Raw genomic sequence first — 16,718 nt, 5'->3', positions numbered from 1 at the left:
GCATTACATTTAGGACAGTCTTAAGAAAAATTTGCCACCTAGTAACTTTCATTTGTCTGGTCATTAACAATTACCAGTTGCTTCAAATATTCTGCTTATGTGAAATAAATATTAATATGAAATGCTAATGCTGCTATCAACAGGAGCAGGAGTCCAGTTGACAAGACCGCAAAAGCTTCAAACTCCCTGAATTCCTTTTACCTAATACCCAAATATAGTTCTTTAAATCTGTCTCTCAAACATTCCAGTTTATCAAACACATATTCTCAGCATAAACAAGAGCGACACAAAAAATATTCTTGAGAAGACCCAAGAACCTACAAGAAGATATTTACAGCACACAAAAACATTTAATGATTTATAATTATTGCATGTGTAAGGGTTTAAAGTTGTCAAGCCACTGATGAATAACAGACTCATAAAAATGTTCAACTATCCTCAAACTTTGATCTACTAAATTATATAATATAATAAGAAAGCAGCAAAAACCCAAATAACAAAACAGAAAAAAAAGGAACACCAAAAAACTGTAACGCTATTCACTCTCCAACTCTGCAGAATACCTTAGACTAAATCCCTGAGAACAAGGGTGATTTTGACTCAGATATTTGTATGCTGCCAAGAACAAAAGAATTTAGGGCAGTGATGAGAATTCTTGAGTGTATCCACTAGGAGAAATCACATGCAGCTGCCAGGCAAAAACATATTCTTATGCTCCACCTTATTTGGTTTTTAAGTGCCAAAGTTGCAGTCACCAAGAATGTACTGTGATGTATGTGTATAAATATTTGTTTTATTGCTAGGTACTGGTACAATAAGTAATACTAATACTAGCTGCCAGTGTAGTTTATTCACTTTTAAGGCAACCCTGAGGCATTTTTTTAATTTGAATTTAAATCGCTGGCATCGCAGAAACATTTCAAACAACTGGTGGTAACAATAAATTTTGTTCTTGTAGCAGTCCGGTTGAAAGAAAATTAGCTAATATCACAGCTTAACTTTACTTTCTTGTCCCCTTTAGTTTTTCAGTTTAATTCTCTTGTGTTCTTAAAGTGCTAAGGAAGTAATGCAAAAATTCATGCATGTAAGCCTAGTTTATGTTTAAAGCTTTCCTTTTTGCAGTTGTATGCTAACAAGAAGATTAGTCCTAACTCAACAACATAAAGCTGTAGAATAATGCACCTTTGCAGCATGGATACTGGAGCACCAGCCCTTGCCAGAACGTGCTTTTCACTGTTGGACTGGAGGAAGCACAAGGAGCCCTAAAGCCCTCTGGTCCCTGCCTGCACTTCTCCCTAATTCCTCCGCAAACTCTCCCCGCAGCTCCCAACTGTTTTCCACGCAAACCAACAGCAAAACGCCACCGTTTGGCCCAAGCCGCTGGTGCCTGCGGACAGGACAACCACGGATCTCAGTTGCAGGATGACTTCAGGAGCGCCTGAGTCCAGCGCGCTCTGCAAAAGGACCAAGGTAGCAATGCACGGTACATAACACCACGTTGCTTGGGCTCCAAATGGTGCGCTCAGCAATGCCACTGTCATTTGGGTTATCAGTAAAGTCAGTTTAGGAAAGTACAACTGATGTCAGGGGAATTTCTCTTTTTTCTATAAGTAATATTAGCAGGTAAGTGAAAGGGGCATGTCCTTCAGGCTTTAACTTGATGGTCCGCACAGATGAACTGTTAATTGCATGAACATAAGTGGTATAGACTAACTAGGTACTCAAAATTTCACGTTTCCACACAAAGGAAATATTTAAAAATATTATATTTTATCATACTATTTCAATATAAGCAACAGTGCAGACATTTCCAGCATTCTAACTCAAGCAGCAATTAACAAATCTATGATTATTTGAGGTGCACTAACAGGACAAAAAAATATAAAGTCATATGAGAAGCACCAAGAATCCAGTACTTGATATTATTGTATGTTCATGGAGTTGAAAAAAAGAGGAAGAGAAGCAACAATAATGAAGAGGAGAGAAAAAAAGAAGGAAGGATAAAAAAAGGAAAAGAGGGGAGAAGTGGCAAGAGGGATACAAGTGAAAAAAGAATAAGATCAAAAAGTTTGGCAGTTATGGACAGATGAGTAAAAATAGTTCAAGAAGAAGGAAATTAAAGCAACAAATGAAAGGAGTCTCATAGTGGAGCTGTAAGGTGTACACAGATAATCGGATCGTTAGGTAGGAAAAACTTGATGAGAAAGGCAAGCGCTATAATGTTATTTAAAAAGTAGTTCTGGATTACTTCAATATTCATTTTTTCCCCTGTAGAAAGACCTCTGGATGACTCTTCCAAAACACCCTGTGAACTAACATTTGAGGCCTCCAGCATATTCTTCATCTTTGGCTTTTTCTATTTTTTTCCCCTCTCTGTTTTGAAATTGGCTCTTGTACGAGCATTTATTGCAGCTGACCCTGCCAGTGCAAAAGTAGCACTGTCTAGACTACCTACATCTTTATTTCTCTTAAAAATAATTCAAGTGATGGCTCTACAGCTCTTATAATGCCAAAATCACACTTCTCATTTCTAACATGTCCTGTTGCCCTACGAATTCAGAATTACCATCAAACAATTCCATCCTTATTAACTCATAGGATCTTTCCTGCTAATTTCTATGAGACAAAGATGTCGTGACGTTCAATTACCGAAGCACTCGCTGTGAATGCACCTTATAAAATCTTGCAACTCTCTGAAACAAAACCAGCAAATGCTTCTGACAAAACCATTTTATTCCACCTTGTACAACACACATTGCGTAAAATAAGTAAAGGTCATGAAATATAGAAAAAACAGGGAAGAAAGAATTAGATATCAATGTGTTCTCCAAGATATAGTATGAAAATCACACACAAATAGTCCTTCTAACTGTTTTCTCAACTGCTTTAGTAACCAGTAGGGGGAAAAAAGCCTTTTCCAATGAGTCAGGCACACAGTTAAAATACGGTATCTTTTAATTTATTTTCACCACTACTGTTAGTCATGCTAACTTTATTTAAGATTGGGGTAAAAATTCAGTACTAGATGCAATTATATCTCTATTTTGTTATGTGATACACTTTGGAGACAATAGTCACTATTTCTTCCCATTTGTCTACCTTGATAACTGAAAATGTAAGTTCATGCATGCTTGCAGAACCAAACAAATGCTAGTCGTCTTCTAATGCTGTGCAGGGCTGTATTCCTAGGAATGAGCTTACCGTGCATTATCATATGGAACATCCTGGGGCATTACGGTGGATGGATGCATGAAACTAGTGTTAAAAGCACACATTCTTTGATGCAGATTAATACTTACTCCATTTATGAACTGTCTTTCATCCCATAAGATCAAAGTACAGATGTTAATGAAAATAACTTCATTTTACAGACCAGGAGATAGAGAGACAGAAAAATCATTTTACTTATTTAATTCGATTTCACGAGAAAAACAGATTTTGTCTCGGCTGACAGTTGCTGCTCTAACCACTGCACAGAGGTAGCTCTGCCTGCACCCCCAACAACTCCCAAACTCTCTGAAGGTATGGTTAAAAAAACTTACGATTTGAAATTATGACACTATTCGAAGAGCTGCTAAGCTGATTACTCTTGTGCTGAAATATGGTTTGCTTTAATCAAAGCTTCTTCGTAACTGTTAATTAAAAAATAACTTATACTCCACTGCAAATTGCTGGCTTGTTTTATGGCATAGCTTTGAGTTAGCTTTAGTGAACTCAATCTTTTAAAAATTCACTCGAAAAAGGGCAATTAAAGCATTACAGACACTTAAGCAGTTAAAACAACACAAGTTACCATGCAACATTTGTGCTTTTAAATGGATTATGAATAAAGCAGTGCAGAAGTAGCAAACTGTTTTAAAGTGAAAAATGAGTAATGAGGAAACACACAAATTAATCAGAGAGAGTTGCTGCAAACGGTTTTGAGTATACTCCAAATCTGCCACTGCAGTTATAAACAAAGGTTATAAACAAGCATTATGCATACAAAAGTTATGTCCCAGATACGGTCCACATAATCTCAAATTCTTATTACTCCACTTTCTACATCCTAGTATTTTCTTACTTGGCAAGTAAGAAACTACAGCATTAATTCACAGACCTTTCATTGTAACTTCAGCAGGAGTGTGGCATTTATCAATGCATCACTTCACAGACTCGTTTCTGATCGTCCATTCTAGTTGTATCATTCCAGCTGGGTCTATGGATGCCCAGCCCCAAGCTCAGGTAGCTGCTCTCTTGAAGTGACTCTGTGTTAAAACTTAGATTACAATCAGCTGACAAGACACAGCCTCAGTAATTGCTTTTCTTTTTTTTTTTTTTTTTCCTCAAAATGTTTGCCTATATAGCAATAAGTCTGATGAATAGATACATATGAATTAGACTTAGTGATAGACTTAGAGATAATTCAAGAGCAATTCCACACAGCAGATCCTCCTCCGCTGGCTGCTGGCCTGGGCAGCTCGGGGTGAAACCACCTGTGCTGGAACTGCTGATATTTCAGGCAGTTAAAGCCGACCCGGACATGTCACCACACTCCACAGTGACATCTCTGCAAGTTACCCATAGCCACGATTCTGTAAACTCAATCTGATAGCACTGAAGTGAAGCTCATACAACAGAAATATTTTCATAAGAAACGTTAAAATGTTTTCTTCTTTCATTCAAATATACCAAAGTACTGCTGAAAGGTAAGAATGCCATATGCTCTCTACATATATACCTACATATTATTTTTATTAAAAAAACAAAATCAAAAAAACCAACCAACTACCAAAACCCCTGCCAAAACACAAATCCAATCTGAAAATAAACTTGCCAGGTTAAAACACACATAAACAAAGGGGTACCAGAAAGATCATTAATTTCACTGAAAAAATGACATACAATTTCTGAGCGTTATTCTGAACGGTTCTCTTAAAATTATTGTGCATATTTTGACACTCCGCTCTTTCAGCTAAAATAAAGGGCTCTTCACATGAAGAATACGCATTAACCGGTTCTTTCCACACTTACCAGTTTTAATCTACAGTAACAGCATTAATATAAACAAAATTACTTATAATTTAAACCTGTAGGTGATGGAGAAATACTGCACTTCCTCCCGGTAAATAACATACCTTTGTTCCACATGTGGTACATCATAATCAGGCAATCATCATTCTTTGAGACAAACTACTTGCAAAACTCTCTTACTCCCATATTCATGACATATGGATACCTGTATAATATTAAAATTACAAGTAATAAAATAACAAAGCAGGATAACTTCACTTTGAATTGTTCTGCTATGTGTGGAATATGTTTCAATGATTTTTGAAAGTCTTTAGACTACAAAAGCTGAGGAAAGCGCCAGTTAAGTTAAATTCCCCATAGACAAGAGAAAAAAAAAATCAATAGAAGTATTCTACTTGAAGCAAAACTTCAAGTAAACCAACCTCAAAGATTTTTGTAAAATTTAACAATTTTCAAAAAAGCAAAAAGTACTTATCCATCACAGTGAAATAGAATGGAACTAACTGGTTAGACAGATTGTGGCTAAACAGAATATGTATAAAACAACTTCTGAAAAGCTCTTGAGCAAGTAATGTCACAGTATATACGTTCAGTATATAGTGACCCTGTGTGCATAAGGACCATTAAATGTTACACAAATGCAAACCAGTACAGGCCATCCAGTCCTCCCGGGCCTGAGAACAAGCTGGACTAGCGGCACAGTTCTGTACAGCCTACAGATCACTCTTGGGAAGAACCCAAGCTAAATGTAAGAAAACTGCTGAGTCATTAAAAGCGGTTTAAGAGCATATAGGATGAATCAAACCAAATTCCTTTCAACTTCACTGTGAGATGGTATCATTTCTCATTTAGGGTAAAAAGAAGTAGCTTGTTTTAGTCGGTTTCTGGCAGAACAGATAGTTATATCTCAGGTTATTTCTGCATGCAGATGCAATGTTTTAATATAGTTTCATAAAACAAGTATCCAGGGACAGTTTAAGCTATTCCCATCCTCCCTGTGTTCCTCTGTTGTCTCCCTCTGCCAGCAGAGCTGCTTGGGTGGCTGTGCCGTGTGTCAGACCAGAAAGCGAACCACAGGAAAAAACGGTATTAGTTCTCTCAATATGACTAATAGCACCAGCACAAAACCAGAAGCAGGATAAGGATCTGGAGCCAGCACAGCCCGGCATTCAGACAGGAATGAATAACACTGCCGCCAAGGATTTCACCTCCTCACACGGCTATTTCACTCCAACAGCTGCTGCACAGGGAGCAAGCGGGAGGAAAGAACTGCTTAAGTGCTTCTCCAAACACTGGATCACTGAAACTGGCTAAAGGCAAACACTCTTGGGTCAAAAACTGCTCAACACCCATATGGAGCCACTCTCTAAGCAGTAGTGCCAAAAGGCAAAATACCTTTACGAAGAAAGGAGCTCTGGGTAGGAACAGGGACTGGTGTCTCTGTCAAAGTCATGCTTGTCTGAGCTGTCATCCAGACGTGGCTGTTTTTTGGATACGACATTCACAGAAAACTTCTGATGTTCCTGCTACTGCATCAACCAATATTTCAGTTCCGATGTGTTTGATTTTTAGCCAGATTGCCATTTTCCAAAAGAAATAACTGTTGGTTTTGAAACAACAAGGCCTATACTGAGCAAACCATTAGACAAAGGACAAGTTTGGAGACTCTGTAGACAGGACGTGTTGACACAACAGTAATGATCAAATAAGAGGGAACCCCCTCCTGCTGTCTCACCTTCCCCTCCTCAGCTGAGACCTTCTCCTCATTGTCTTATACCATGAAAAGAAAACTCAGCATTTCAGAAATAATTCTACTTGGCCTTCAGTCATTTGATGAGTCTTCCAGTTAACAAAGGAAAGAGAATGCAAAGGATTTGCTGTGAAGAACAGATAGAAATAACAATAAAAGGTAAACTGCAAAGTGTTTCTGAGCTCTGGAAAAAAACCAAACAACGCTAATGTTCTTCAACAAGACGCGTTTATACACAACACAGACACAGTCCTCCAGAATAACAGATCTGGTTGAAACTGATGATTATTTTTGTTTGTTTGTAGCATTTCCCTCTGCAAGATGAAACCAGGGGAATTGTGCTGGAGTTTCAGGAAATATGGAACTCCCAGTTTGCACAAGTTTGGCCACAAATACTAGTCAGATCATAAAGCAATCATAAATGATCACTTAATGAGGTCTTTTCAACTTGTACTCAATTCCAGATTTTGTGCACTGTGGAATTATAAATCTCTAGAAATGTGATAATCATAAAAAGACCAATATGATATTAAAAATCGAATTTAAAAATTAGATATGTGTACATACACACACGTATATCCCTGACATTTTTCCCCTTTAAATTCTCATTGGTAGCTCACTGCACAATTCCTGTGCAAGTAATTTTTGCCATTGTCCATTTATTTACCCAAACAAACCATTTAGTGCCACTTTTTGTAATGAGGAAAACATGAATCAACAGGCAAAGACACTAATTTTTATATTTAAGAGGAAACTGCAAGCAAACTCTGGGTTTGGTTTTTTTTCCTCAAAGTGTCTTCTTGTACCAGCTGCCAACAAATCCCTCTTTTTGACTAAAAAGCTTCAAAACATTTGTGTCCTCCATTTACATCTCCTTCCTGAGACAGTCTCTCAGTGGAGAGGCGTCTTGTTACTAATTTCTGCTTAATATTACAACCAATGAGTATGAAAACATCTCAGGCAACAAACAGAAGTGATGTAAGAATCAAGCCACAGGAACACAAGAATCTCTACCAGATGAAATCACAAACCAACATTTTTATCTGTAAGATCAACTATGAATTTTCTTATTTCACTTATAATACAATTAAAGATGGAAACAGTATACAAAAGAAGTTTATAAAAAATTGCATTCACTTTTAAGAAAAGTATAGTGTTCTATAGGGTCACTCTTTTTTGCCATTTTGCCTACAAATGGAATGTGCAACCAAGCACAACCAACTAAATGGAAAGCAAATAATTGCTTTGAAAAGGGCAAACAAGCATCATTAGAACAGTTAGAACAATTATATATTTTTATGAGTAATGAATTCTAAACAATCCATTTCCAGTATTTACACATGAAGTCAAACTAATATTTTATATTTAAAATACAGACTTTTTCTATATATTCATGTTAGTTCTGCCTTCTTTATTTAAAGGGTTTAAGACGAACCCTGACTCTAGTCTGGGTAGGACGTACGTGCCTATTGAACACAACTGTATAGAAGCAGCAATGGCAGGATATGAGTGAACACCTATAGGAGGCTTACATCTGTCTGCTAGAAATTTAGCAGCTGTTTAGGTTGCTATGACCTTCAAAATCCTCTTTTGAACCATTCTGAATTCTTCATAGTTTACAGGAGAAAAGGAGGCCAATGATTTTTATGAAAGGAATAAACAGAGGAAATCTCTTACTGGGTATTTGGGAGCAACAAGAACTGAAGAGAGAACTTCAAAGTTATCAGAACGATACCGGTAACATGATGGGGTTTCTCCAGAACAGAAAAGCTTACAACATCTGAAAATATTAGGGCAATGTCTTTGATACAGATCTATATGCCCATAATTAAAGGGGCACTTGCCAAAATTAAGATCCAAGACTACAAACTTAAAGAAATACAAAAACACTTGTATAAATAGTCTTCAGTTAAAGTTTGAGTACAGCAGAAATTAGAGATAATATTATGTGAACTATGGCAAGGACAAAAAAAAATACTCCATCTTTTGTATTTATGCTGCAAAATAGTATTATTTTAGAAAAATGTTGGAAACCTCAAAACTATATTGATGAGTAACAATACTGAATACTGGCACATAAAAAACCCAAACCCCAAACCGAGCTCATTGTGCTATTTTAGACACACAGGAGACATGCTCAGTTGCTAAGATGAATATTTTGGAAAAATAGAAGTCAGTGAATAGCTGAAATATATTTGCCTGATATACAGGGAAGTGTCAACATTTGAACCTGAAAAAAGAAGTGATACTATTTAAAAGGAAAGACAGAAGGACAGTGAAAGTTTTACGCATTTACTTGTAACGGCCAGAGTTTTGAAGCAGTATTTATTCAAGCTAGGTGGACAACTTGCTATGGAGCACCACAGAGAACAGGCTTTAGACAATGAAAGAATAAAAATTCTACTAAATTTCTTCACTGACACACTAGTTGGAGGCAGTAGGTGAAACACAGGCCTCAAATTTCAGGTAGCTGCTGAAGGAGGGGTTTACAAATTACTCCATCTGTTCATTGGCGTGTTAGACAAAACGAGAAAAACATATTTCAAACTCAAAATGGAGCTGTGAGATTGAAAAGAAGCATAACCAAGAGGCACTAGGTTGTGGCAATAGTGTCTTGAGAAAGATGATGCTAATGTATATTAATATTTTATATATTCCATTCGCTTCAGTGAAGAACTGAAATCGGGATGCAGTTACAGTTGAAAAGCAAGCTTTTTAATGTAAATAGATCCTGCCTACATCCACCTCTTATTGCCAATTCAGGTTTATTCCCACCTAAAGAAATACTGAATGTTTTTTGCAATGTATTGTTAATATTTTTAAATATGTGAGAGAAATCTGGTTTCAATATCTCTTAAGGTTTCCCAGCACAGCATTTTTTCCTTCTCCTATGTTTTTTTCCTTAAGGATATTGGTGACTGCTGCTTACAAAAAGGAATGCAGTAAGTGCTATAGGTTTTGGAAATGCAGTGTACTGCCAATCCCAAATTCCCCATCTCATGTTTTGTGCTGACTTTAACAGTTATAGTTTTTTTCCTCATTCCTCTTTTTTTCCAACTATAAATTTGTGTGTTACAATTTTTTTAAAAAACCCAGCATATCAGTAATTTCAAAGTTTAGGATTCCATCGTTGTCTCTGATCAAAACCAGCCAGCAACTGCAAAGATTCATCCTGACAACTAAGAGTAAAGCAATTTTTAAAAATTAATTTAATTCTTTTATTTCATTGAAAGGTTAAAAATTACTGCCGTAACCTTCAATACTGTCTGTTTTCTTTCAAATTCCTGAACAAAACAGAAATAGCTTTAAATTCCTGAACATGGATGTGTTTGACTCACAGAAATAATAGTTTCATCAGTGTTTTGGGAATAAAAAATGGATCCAGCTTCAACATAGTGCTTCTCTAAATAACATAGTAAAACAGAAGGCATAAGGAAACGTGTATCAATGATAAGGTGAGAGAAAGCTAGTAAAACTAAGGATGACTGTGGAATATTTCAAGCTACAGAATGTACAATGTACTGGTTTTGGTTTTTTTGTATCAGGCGAGACATAATAACAGGTGATAGTGTATGGGGTGTTTTTTGCTTGCATGTGGCTACTGCTCACCTGTGGCACAACGAGGAAGACACCATGAGGATTTCAGGACCCTGGAGATAACAAAAAGCCACTATGATATATGCAGGTGGCTCACCCTCACCTGCTGTGCCTTTAATCTGACTGCAACATGAAAAGGCAGAATATTGCAAAACTAAAAAGAGAGGAGGGGTCATATCAAGTTTTCCCTTGATGCTCAAGGGAAAAATGACAGGACAACCATGTTATAATTACTAAATAAAGGTGTAAAGTCTGCAAAACTGGATCAGCAGGGAAGCTATAAACCTTGGCAGGCTATATATTTTGAAGCAGATGAGAAAACTTGTGAGGAAAAATGGGAGGAAAAGGAATAAAGGAATATAAGGTAAAGCAAATAATGTGATCGGGGCTGTTCAGGGGGCACCCCAGGACTCAGCCCTGCTCCTGATCATAAAGCCTGGAAAAGTAAATCTGTTTATGTTCCGATCACACTTGTGCCTGACTGCCTTCTGTGGTCAGAAGACCTGGGGTGCTCTCTCTGGCATCGATGAAGAACTACCAGAATGGGTGGGCTGGGTATCCAAAGTCCTAACGCTGTTTAAAGGTGGAGGACCTCAAGATGAAACATGGCATAAGTATCATTCTAGATCCAAGTGCCTAACAGTGCCATAATAAAATTTTCAGTTTTGTTCTCTAGTCTTTTCCTAACAATTACTAATGTTGTATAAGCTCCATTGGCTGGTACTGAGCAATGAGCTGATATTTTCATTTGCCAGCCCTGTTTAAAGGACCAGGGTGAAAGACAATAATACCAAGGCAGTCAGATCAGCTTTGGAGATGCTTCACCTAAGGCTTAGCTGGTGACAGTAAGGAGAGGATTTCCTAAGATTCAAGCGGCCACCGCCACTTGCCTTGTCTGGATATCCTGGAGGGAATGCCCTACAAGATAAAACCTCACTAGGTCTACTGCAAGTATCCATGATGACTGACACCTTCATTATGATTTGAAGAAAAATGCGCAGTAGCTTAAGATATGACTACTAGGGAACTAGAGCATGCCTTCAGTAATGGGTGCTGCAATCTGGAAGACCTGAAAAAAACATGTCTGTAGGAAGAAACACAAAGCAGGAAAGTGTCCTAAAAAAACCAAGGAGATTAAAAGGAACTGAAATAGTGACAGACATTGCCTACAACATGACATACTGAGCAAGGAAGAATAGGTCTATATATTGTAAGAAAAAACTTCACTTTCATCAGTAATGGATACACATAGTCATGCAGAAGATTGGACTTTCCAACATTTGTGTATGATATTTCTTACAATCAATTCATAATTGCAGAGAGCAGAACATTTCACAGCTTGATGCAAGGAACATCATGTTGTTCCTTTAATACTGTTCAACAAGACAGCATCAACATGTAGCATAAGATACCCATAAATCATTATCTAAATACAGACATATGTAAAATACTCTCAAATAATTCTGAAATAGCTTTAAAATAAGAAATAAATGGAGACTCATGTTACAAATAATAGCATATTTAAATTTTCTGGGAGATTTCCAGATAACTCCTCATGGGGGGGAAGAATTACTGTCAAGAAAATGAAAAATCTATAAATGTACTCCATATGCACGAGTTCCACAAAAGCTCAAGCGCTCCTAATCCATAACACCACAGGTCTATCATTTTGGGCTTTTTTTGGTACAGATTACAGAAACAGTCTGTCATGACTTGCTGCAAAAATAAGAAAATTCTGATTCTGTCCACTTATACAATTTCCATATTTTTAGTCAACATTTTCTTTGTTTTACTCCAAACCATAGCAAGACGAAAGAGATCTCCAAACCCTATACTGCATGGCTGCTGTATATGTTGTCTGAACCATCATAATTCGGCAACTCATCACTAGCCAGGAGTCAGCCCTCAAATATCCTGACTAAGTTCTACTTGGAGAGATATCAGAGCCAAGAGCACTCAAAGAGCCAACAAAGTCAGCATGAAAACACACTTCTCTAATCTTATTTACAATACATGGAATAAGACAATAAAAAATATATATGCCAGGAAATATATACAGTAAAAATATATACGCCATTTGAAGCAGCACTGATTGATTTTTTTTTTTTTGAAAGACTATTTCAATGTCATCGTTAATTGCATTTTCTAACCAAGCACGCTATATACCCCTCTGAACCACTTCCAAGTTCCTTAGGGCTTGCTAACTATTAATAGAAATAAGAGACTGGTTCTGCCCAGAGAAAAGATGGCTTAGGGAAATGGTAGGAGTAGCCTTGCAATTTCAAAGAGGATACAAAGCACAGCTCTTCATGGAGGTGCATCCTCAGAAGGATGAGAGATAAAGAAAATAAAATTCCTCGGTGGCAGTCAGGCACTGGAACTGGCAGCCAAGAGAAGCTGGGTAAATACTGTCCTTGATGCCTTTTGTAACCAACTGAACAAAAACCTGTTCTGAATTCAATCTTCCCCCTGCTGTGAGCAGCAGGTTGGACCAGACGACCTCCATGACCTCCTGAGTATAGTCATAAAGTAAGTGAAGAAGGTAATTTAAGCAATCCTGTAAGGTATCAGTGGCTGTTTAAAATAAATGCATTCTTTGCTCTCATATGATAACCTAGGTTACATCTGGCATTAAATTGGCTCTGTGAAAGCTATTCCTGTTCTCTTCATGGTTTTGATTTGCCCATTATGCAGATAAAAGATTACATTTTGAAAAGGTATGATACAGAGACCATGAAACCTCAGTTCTACAAGCTGTGATCATAAAGTTACCTGAACTCTTCTTTCTATATTCATGTATCATCTCTCAAATTTCCACTCTTAAACTGATCAATCCCAGATGCTTCTCTTCTTAACTTTGCTTAAGAATTTTTATTTGTTTCATTTTTTTTAAAAGATGTCCTCCTTATATTCTTTCAGCCTGCTGGCTTGCTTTGATGACTGAGTGATTACACTTCAGGCATTTTCAAGACGATTAAGAAACAGATGTTATTCCTCCTGTTTCAACATGTCCATCTATTTAAGTGGCCTTTCAGATAGAACTTGAAAATCTAGAAACCATTTTCAACACCACAGATTCTATTATATTAACTTATACATTAATTTTACCCCCACTCTAAGATTTAGAACAGAGCCACAGTAGTGAACATTAATTTTTCCTCCCACCATTCATTTCTGTAGGAAGAAGCAAAATTGATAAAAAGAAAAATAACAATAGTACTATTGTACACTAATACTTTCTCCTTGCTGCAAAAGGAAAATATGCTACTGATGCCCTCAGGAAATTCAGAAAAATCAGTATTTGATGTTGTGGAGAGGCACTGTAGAAAGCTATGCTTAAGGGAAGAAGAAAAAGCAGTCATAAGGTTCCTTTTGCCACTCACTTCGGAAGTAATTCTGTAAGATCACAAAATATTATTCTCTAGTTCGTAAATATTCTTGTGGTATTCTTTGTGGTAAAGGAGAATCTGTCACAAGCAGACAAGTTTTATCTGTTGTTACTGTTTGAGGAAATTACTGCAAACATACAGATGCAGAACAATCAGTTATAGATTTTATATGTGGTTCCGAAATTAAATCTCTGTGGGAATCTGTTGAATATACAAATCATCTAAAGTTTGTGCCTCAATTCATTCAGAACACTGATACTTAAATAATCCAGGTTTTGGTACAAAAGGCTACAGTTACACTACCAACTGAGGTGAACAAGTTCTGCTGGGACAGCAGAAGAAAAGTATCCTAATGTTGCACCATATTCCATAACTCAGCTGCTTCCCAATGTGGAGATAAGGTATATCCATATGCTACCGTTAGCTTAAAAAGCACACGTGCTCTTACATGCTCCTCAACTATAGTTTTTAAAAGGTTCTGATTCTTTATTTCATTTCTACTTCATGCAGCAACAGAACATAAAATTCAAGCAGAAATAGTGAACTAATTACAATTACTAGAAATACATTAAACTTCAAAAAATACTTTATCCAGTATAGAGGTGTAGGAGTGTTGCTGCCTTAACTCATGGGATACTTTATGTTCACAAAAGTGAGATTTAGATCAGTGTTTGAAAAGAAGGTCTTTTGAGCAAGAAATAGAAAACAAATTTATTTCAACTGTATCAAATTGCTTAAAAGCCTATTTCCACTATTGGTTGTCATCGAAGAGGTACAGTTAGAGATGTTATTAAAAAAAAAAAATCTATTGTAACCACTATAAACAAGCCTGATGCCAACCTAAATTCTAACCCCTCTTTTTCACTGAAGATTTCCATGAATAATTTCCACTGCATAATTTCAGCAAAGTAAGAGGGAAAGCCTTGTCCCTCTACAAATAACAAGCTATAAGGAAAAGAGATCAGCCCAGATTTTATGAAGAACCCACGCCAGAGGCTCCAGGCCTCCACAGTCATTTCACACATCCTACGGCTCTGGCTCAAGACACTGAACAACAGTGCTCTTGCGGCAGTTTGCCATAAGATATAAAATAACAAAAAGTTATTTTAATTATTAAAAACTGTTGTTTAGTTTTTGTCTCTTCTCTCCTCAAAGGAAACCATTCCACGAAAAGGCATCTTAATAGACAATAACATTCATATTGCACAACTCACTTAAATGATGAGCCATAACAGTACTTACAGACAAAGCAGATATTGGCATCTTGTTCTGCTCTCACAGTGAATTATTCACATAAACACAGTAAATATTAGATCCCTAAGGATACTGCAATGTCTTGCACTCAAACAGCCTGACCTGCACATGTCTGAAATCATTTGCAAGGCCATCCTAGTCTGAGGTTTTAGCTGAATATACAGTATTTTTACTTTAGTTATTATGACAGGCAAGTTCGCATGGTAAATTTTAATGTAAATAACAATATTTAATTATTAATCTTACATACATTTAAATCTCATTGGAGGGCAGCAGATGATATCCATTTTCAGATACTACTTTTACCAATTAAAAAAACCCCAAACCCTCCAGATACCAGGTGACCATTGGACACTCTCTTTAACAGCTCCTACAATTTTCAAACATTACTGTTCACTGTAGGAAAGTGTAATGTCATTTTCCTGAAAAGGGACCTTATGTCTTTGCAGATCCCTCAGATTGGCTTTATTTCTTCCTTAACAAAAGCTGAGTAAAAGATAAGCAAGGGCCTCACAGGTATTCTGTTTCATTCTAATGGCAGGTACTACTAAGATCACAATCTTATGCCAGGTAAGGAGAGGGATGAAGGAGAAGAACAAATAGATTATTTGTTTGGTACAACAGGCTTTTGTTTGGATTCTTTAACTTTAGCATGACAGAAGTACCAGATGGTACCAGATACATATAGGAGAAACTATTCTGGCATGCATATTAAAGGGGAACAGTGATTTCAAGGTGGCACAAGGGAGGCTAAACATGGATATCACCAGAATATAATGCCTCCAGGACCTCTACTCACATATTAGAAGCAGTAACATTAGCAGAGGAAGTGTTTGCCTGCCAGCAATTGCTTTCTATGTGAAACCCAGACTATGGAATACAGATATAACAGATGAATAGATCATCTCAGATCCTTAAAATGAGCAAGCCTTTGTTCATGCTAAAGTACCTGTTTCAGAGAAGTCCATATGTTGATTTATTAATACCATAAGAGATCCCTCAGTCTGCTTAGAGGATGTAGGATTTTCACTGTATGATCTAGCAGAGGAGATGGAAGATGTTGACCTTTCAAAATATACAGAGATGACAGAACATAAAAAATCCAGCTTTAACCAACCTCTTTACCAGAGTTCAGCAATCAGAGATGCCACATCCAAAGCAGATGCATTAAATTAGAACTTCACATGAGCAAAGGCCAGCCAGACCCACCCTCCTGGCCTGCTAGTCCTTGTCTCAGCTAGGCGGGCGTTCTGGAGAGCTGTGCCTGAGCACTATCAGAAGGTGACACTCAAGACAGCACCCAGAAGCATAACAAGCTGCATTTAGGTGTATAAGGAAGCAAATGCTGTCACTTTTGTCTCTAATAAATACATCATCGTTTAAGTATGTAATGTCTTGTAGCTGACATGCATAACCACGAGAAGATTCCTAATTTGCTATTCTTTTCCCCACTTGTGCTAGAACAACTGTTCTGCTATGGTTTGACTCACTCTTTACAAAACAATGCTTTTAGCACAGGCACTGAACCATGAGCTATCTCATTTCAGATGCTAAATCCATTTGTTAAGTATAACTATCCCCATTCTTTTTAAACAGTTCCAGATAAACTCCAAAAGTTTAATATTTCTTCTTTTGCCTTTGCGAAGCAAAGCACGGTAGAAACAGAATGACTTTTTTAAGAGACAATGTGTTCTCCCAGTATCTTTCCACCACAT

General features: G+C 37.0%; 1 protein-coding gene across 2 annotated transcripts in view; it reads right to left on the bottom strand.

Annotated features, from left to right (window-relative positions):
- Positions 1 to 16,718, bottom strand: part of CENPP (centromere protein P) — a 149,153-nt gene that overhangs the window by 17,933 nt on the left and 114,502 nt on the right. The window lies entirely within an intron of this gene.

Source organism: Caloenas nicobarica, chromosome 11 (genome assembly GCF_036013445.1).
Source record: "Caloenas nicobarica isolate bCalNic1 chromosome 11, bCalNic1.hap1, whole genome shotgun sequence".
Lineage (NCBI taxonomy): Eukaryota > Metazoa > Chordata > Aves > Columbiformes > Columbidae > Caloenas > Caloenas nicobarica.
This window is presented reverse-complemented; position numbering and strand designations above follow the sequence as displayed.